Raw genomic sequence first — 6,000 nt, 5'->3', positions numbered from 1 at the left:
GGCTTTATAAAGCTGACAGTGACTCTCTAGGCAGCAACTGCTCTTGATAGAGGGTCCCTGAACTGTTTCAGATATGTTTGAAATATTAAAAAAGGAAATGGTTGTTTTGTTTTCTGGCAATCTCCAGTTTGAGTATTAGATCATGTCAAAGTCAAAGTGTATTGGCTAATGGTCAGTGCTTGCTGTGATGCTGAACCTTGAGGGATTAAATGGGAACAGGGGATTAGGACTAAACCGGCATATCTTCTAGATCTTGGGAAGAGAAAGGCAAGCAGAAACTCTCAGGAAGGGGCAATGATAATGTCCCATACTTACCCGTCAGTGCATCTCACTGAAAAACAGAAAAAAATAAATGTTGTTATCAGTGAATGGATGATCCATCCTCTATGCTTGTGCAGCAACTGGTATCAATCACCGTGTCAGACTTCAGATCATTACTGGCGCTGTGAAGATGTCAAAATTTGAGGTTATTTTCCTTAATCCACCTCCAATTTGTTTCATCCAACAACTTGTCAAATAACACAATGACAAGTTTGGATAATTGTATCTGAATTAATTACCAATATTTCTCCATGCCACTGTTCCAAAAGGTGGAGGAAGAATACCTCTAACAAACACATTTTCAAGGAAATTATAATTTTCTTTGTGTTATGAGTAATGAAATATTAAGCACATACCTCAGCTCTTGAATTATGTCTGCAACTTTGATGTTAGTGATCAAATATTCATTACCTTGATTATTTAAATAATTAGTCATTTTATCAATTTTCTAAAAAGCTCAAAATAAAAAGGCAAATCCCTTGAAGAGGTGTTCAATATTTATTTAACTGTAAGTAGAAGAGTCACCTGTCAAGAGGATTCTGTGATGGGAAAAAAAGTGTTTGTTGCAGAAGGTTTCAAATTTCAAAGTGAATGCTTGAAAACTTTCTCCATGCTGTAGGTTCTTCTTACTCCAAAATTGAAGGCCACATCCTCACCTGGGGACACTTAACACAGCTTCAGTAGCTTTAATGGAAGGAGAGCCAGGTCAGCCTGGGGAGTGCTGGTCTTGGATTAAATCCCATACGCAGCTTCGGGCCATTCCAGCACCCATTCTGCTCTGACTTAAATGGTCTTTACAGACTATACCAAGAGGCAAACTGCATTTTATCATCGCAGAAGAGGTGATGAATATGCTTAGAAACAGGCTTAAAGATCATGTATAATTAAAACTAGTTACGTAAATCCCTCAGTCTCTATGAAAAAAACAAACAGGGGGGGCAATGAAATGTCACCATTTTTTCAGGTTATAATTTAGTAGTGACTTAAAAAGAAAAATTACATATTTAGATCTTTACTATGCTTAATTTTTTCAAGCTTTCTGGCTATTGTGTGGATATCAAGGAAGATGAGAATAAAATCAGCTCAGTGCTTCAGTGCTCATGCATAATGTGTGAGAAAGTTTTTGTTTGTTATAATTAGTACCCTTTCATATTAATTGTAATCAGCAGAGAATGCAGGTTCTAGTTGACTTGCTAATGATAAATACAAATATAGCAAGTGTTCTTCATTCTTTTTACTTCTTTCACTCTGGATGTTCTCCATGCCAAATTTATCTCTATAGCAACAATGGCTGCTTGTGAGTGCCCATGCCCTGCAGAAATGGGTGTGTATAGAATGTAGGTATGATATTTTTCTTGAGAGAAAATATATAAACATGTTAGACCTAAGTACAGGTAACCTTATGTATATAAGTATGAAATGAGTTTAGAAAATAAACTGGGGAACATGTGAGATCTATCAAGTTGTTTCCAGAATGTCTTTTCTTTTGGGACAGTGCATATCCATCACAGCTATATCACAAAAAGCAGAACAGTGACAAACAGGAGAAAAATGTAACTGTAAACATGTTTGCATGGTGCTTCTTACCTTATCAAAGGCTGTGAAGGTCTGGAAACTCATTTAGCCTTCTTCTGTACGTTTATTCCTGACGGACCCACAGATTGCAACACTGCAGATGAAATGTGTTTTGGGACAGGCATGTGAAGTCCTCAGGGCTATGGGAGCAGAAGGTGACCAGCCTTGCAATGGAGGAAAAGTCTCAGGGTAGGTGGCCAGGTCTGGTGCCCACTAATTACTGCTCACACACTCCACAGTTACAGATGCTGGAAACGTCAAACCAGGAATATGCCAACAGCCCTGGAGCCATTTGGTTTCAGTGTCCTAAATTACTCCACTGCAGTAATAAATAATACAAAGAGTTACAAACAACACCTCCTTTTTTTTTTTTTTCTTTCTTCCCCCCCTACCTTAAATGTTTGAAGTATTTTAAAAACATGCAAAAAGTTAATTGATTTCTGAAGAATACATGCTAATCCATATTCAAACACTACATTTTCAAGAGTCTTTTTCTTTTTCCTAGATACTAGATCAGAAAAAAGAATATTGCATTTGTTACAACGAGGAGGAAGAGGACGACTGGGAGCATTAAAAGCAGGCAAGTGTTTTTATTTTCATTTTGGTTTTGTTACTCTTCAAACTAAGACATGACCTCACTGTGTTCTTTCCTTCACCACTGATTTTCCATTCATAGTGAAAGAATCCAGGGTTTCTATGTAATTCAAACAAAATGGTAAAATAATTTTTAAGCAATATATTAAAAATTAATTTTCCTGTGAAGTCCAAACAAGTTTGAGTACTAGCAAAGGAATGCACTGTCACTCTCTGATGGGCGTTATTGCTGCTGAACAGCATGGGGGTTGCACAGATTGTATTTATTGCCAGCAAAGGGACAGAGAAGATACAAGTCAAAGGAACACATTCTGGAAGTGCTCGCTTGCCACAAAGCCTCACCATTCACTCAATTAAAACAAATTAAGAGCCAAAGGGCAGCAGTTGTTGTTAATTCATATCACTTGACATAAGGAGCAGCAATCATGACATTAGTTGACTCTCTCCTTTATTTTCAGATGTTTGTAGCTAGTTTGTAACTCCTTTACAAAAGGTCCATCAGTAGCAAAGGTGACAGACTACTGATCAGAATTTTTCTGCTTAGGATGTAGGAGCAGAGGTTTTGCTGTTTGCTGACTGTGGTTACCCTATAATCACAGAAGACCAAAGAAGGAGGAGGGGAGGCTCATTGTCTCTGACAGCTCAAAGAAATGGAGCAAAGAATATTTATCCTCTACAACAACCCACAGGGGAGATGAAATTCTGCACAGCGGATGCTAAATCTGTCAAGCAAATCAGGTCAAAACATGTAACACCTACAAAACCTTTCTGAGTTCTTTCTTGGGGGGTGATCTCTGCATGGAGTGGCTTACAAATTCAGTTAATGGCTGTGCTTTTCTATTCCTTGTGTAGTCTTTAGTCACTGCAAGATTTTACAGAGAAGCCTGCAACAGTGAAAATGAGCAAGAAATAGAGCCACAGAAATACTCTGCTTGGAAGTTACTTAAGCAGGTAACTCATTTCAATAGGGAGAAGCAAGTAAACAAACTCCTAAGTGGAAATACTACAACGTATTTTTGTATTATTTTTCATAACAAGATGTAACCTTCATAGTCCTTCAAGTGTTTAGAAAGCTGCCTGTGTAGTTCTAGAACAGACCTTGTCCTAGAGAAATTGCTGAGCACAGCTTTTATATTGTTGTATTAATGCAATTTATTTACTGTGAAATGTTCACATTATTGAATCCTATTTTTCTACCAGCTGGTCATGCCGTGAAAAGCAAACCAGCCAGCTTAAATAAATATAACACCATTGTGCTGGTAAGTGAGAAGGTAGGCTATTCTGTGTAATGGAAATGCAAATATGAATGCAATAGTTATTTCATGGATAAATGGAACTTAGAGAAAGGTGATGCAATGATTTTCCCTCTCTTTTGTTCATATACTCGTTAGGTCACATACTAATCCATCCTTTGCTGTGTACCATACATTTTAGTGCCCTCTGTTATACAAAAGTGGTATTGCAGAGGGGCTTAAGAACATTTATTTTCTGATCTAGCAGCTTGGTGACCAGAGGTTGAGGTATTGAATTACCAAAGGTCTATAAAAGTTGTTTCATAGACACATCCTTTGGCTGAAGATTACTTGAGATAATAGCTGTTTTCCTGTGGGTCTCTTTCATGTTGGGGAGCATTCTCAGTGCAGCATCCTTGTGGGCACTCTCAGCACTCCAACCAATAAGGTGATGCTTGTGCTACTTACACTCTGTATCCTTTGCCTATTTTCACACTCATTTCAAGATTCAGGAATTATGTTAATTAAGATAAAGAATTAATATATAGCTAGGAAAACTGAAGATTACTTTTAACTTTCCAATAAATATTTTTGTTGCCACAATTTTTTTTTTTATGTTAAAAAAAGAGGTGCATATCTTCTAAATACTGATGTTTTTCTTTTTTCTTCTTCTTCTTTTTTTTTTTTTTTTCTGCACAAACTGAATTATGCAGCTGAGGTTCAGAAGGATCTGGGGGTCTCAGAATTGGAGGATTGCCAATTCTAAGTAAGGTAGGTGGAGGTGTCATGTAACTATTGAGGGACTGGAGCTGCAGGCTCTGAGCAGGGCAGACTTCTGGATGACAAAGCAATGCAAAGCGCAGTACAGAAAGTGTGGGTTTGGCAGTTATCATATTAATCTTCCTTTAATACTTTTAATATGTACTCTGGCCTTGAAAATGGGGGCCTGTGTACAGAACATTCCTCCCTGTCATCCCTGACTGTATAGCTCTCAGATGCATGGTAGACCCACTTGAATAAGCAGCTACATTTCTTGGTGCTTATCCAAGGCAACTGAAATTGTGAAACTTTTGAGGATCACCTTTCACATTAAATCTGCTTTCTTCAGGAAATAAATTCTCACTTCAGCTTGGCCTGTGCTATATGAGTATACAAATCAAGACATTTTTCTGATTGAAAGGGCACACAGATATAGCTCCAGGCTATTAATACCATTCTTGTGTGGAATAAAAAGAGATAACCAAGAGAGAGCTCAAAAGAGATAGTACCTGCACACTGAGAGCTATTCTTCCAACACAGTACTTCTGCATCACCACTTACTCCGGGAAATAGTGTTGTCTTTATATTTAGTGACACTTACAAGGATTCCTGCTAAAAGGTGCAATGGTAGGATTCAGTTCCTGTATTAAAGCTACATTATTTGAAAATTGGCTGATGAGTTACATTAATGGTACCTCAAACAAAATCTGGATGAGAGCAGCAAAATATGATAGTTTTAATCCAGAATTAACACTGAAATGGAAGAGGAAATTCCAAAGTAACTTCCAACCTAGGACTTTTATGGCCTATCCTGAATAGTTTTGAATCTGAATTTAATTTTTTGTACCAGTTGAGTATGATTTGGTTCTCCTGTAAATGACAGGGAATTTTCCATCTGTTTCAATGGGTTAAGTGAGGTGTTATGGGCAAGGTCAAACAGGTGAGTGAGCATTTACAGAATCAGGTAGGAGCATTCACAAATCACAAAGGGATTACATGGGAATACAAAACACCCTGTGGAAATGCATAGCACTTGGAGAAGTATGTTCATCAGGCCAAGTCCTGCTTTACAGCTGGGCCTCTCTCCTCTGAGAACATTGCAGCCTATTCCACACATCCAACCACGTCAGCTTTATGCTGACACCCAAGAAATAGGGGGGATGAGTATGTAGTGGGTCCTGTGTTGCCAAACAGAGCCTGAACCAGTTCAACATCCTTTTGGCCCAAGAGGGGGTTTGTGTCTGAATGGATCATGCTTTGAGATAGATATTTTTAAATTGCATTTCTTTTCTATATTCTATTTCTTTAATTCAGTATAGTAGAACCAATAGTGTTACAGGACACTTCTCCTTTCAGGCTTGTTAAATATTTTCCCAAGTTGTAGGTAAAAATGTCCTTATCTCCAAGAGATGAGTGTAGGACATAGTCTTGTCATATAGATAACTTTTGCTTGCCTGTCTAGAATTCTTATTGAAATGCCATATCCTCCACAGGGCAGAGAAAATTACAGGAACAGTCT

The 6,000-nt window shown here is 37.9% G+C and overlaps 2 long non-coding RNA genes across 3 annotated transcripts in view; one reads left to right on the top strand and one right to left on the bottom strand.

The window, feature by feature from the left end:
- Positions 1-418: 418 nt before the first annotated feature.
- LOC127387961 (uncharacterized) overlaps positions 419-6,000 on the bottom strand; it is a 10,026-nt gene continuing 4,444 nt past the window's right edge. Inside the window, exons 2-3 of the long non-coding RNA XR_007890256.1 lie at positions 1,909-2,215; positions 419-443 (exon numbers count right to left, since the gene is read on the bottom strand). This is a non-coding gene — a long non-coding RNA (uncharacterized LOC127387961). The remainder of the gene's footprint in view (positions 444-1,908; positions 2,216-6,000) is intronic.
- The window catches only part of LOC127387959 (uncharacterized), an 18,071-nt gene continuing 15,119 nt past the window's right edge, over positions 3,049-6,000 (top strand). For both annotated transcript variants that reach the window (XR_007890253.1, XR_007890254.1), the window contains exons 1-3: positions 3,049-3,228; positions 3,343-3,441; positions 4,436-4,493. This is a non-coding gene — a long non-coding RNA (uncharacterized LOC127387959). The remainder of the gene's footprint in view (positions 3,229-3,342; positions 3,442-4,435; positions 4,494-6,000) is intronic.

The sequence above is a fragment of the Apus apus genome, chromosome 8, assembly GCF_020740795.1.
Source record: "Apus apus isolate bApuApu2 chromosome 8, bApuApu2.pri.cur, whole genome shotgun sequence".
In the NCBI taxonomy this organism is placed as follows: Eukaryota; Metazoa; Chordata; class Aves; order Apodiformes; family Apodidae; genus Apus; species Apus apus.
This window is presented reverse-complemented; position numbering and strand designations above follow the sequence as displayed.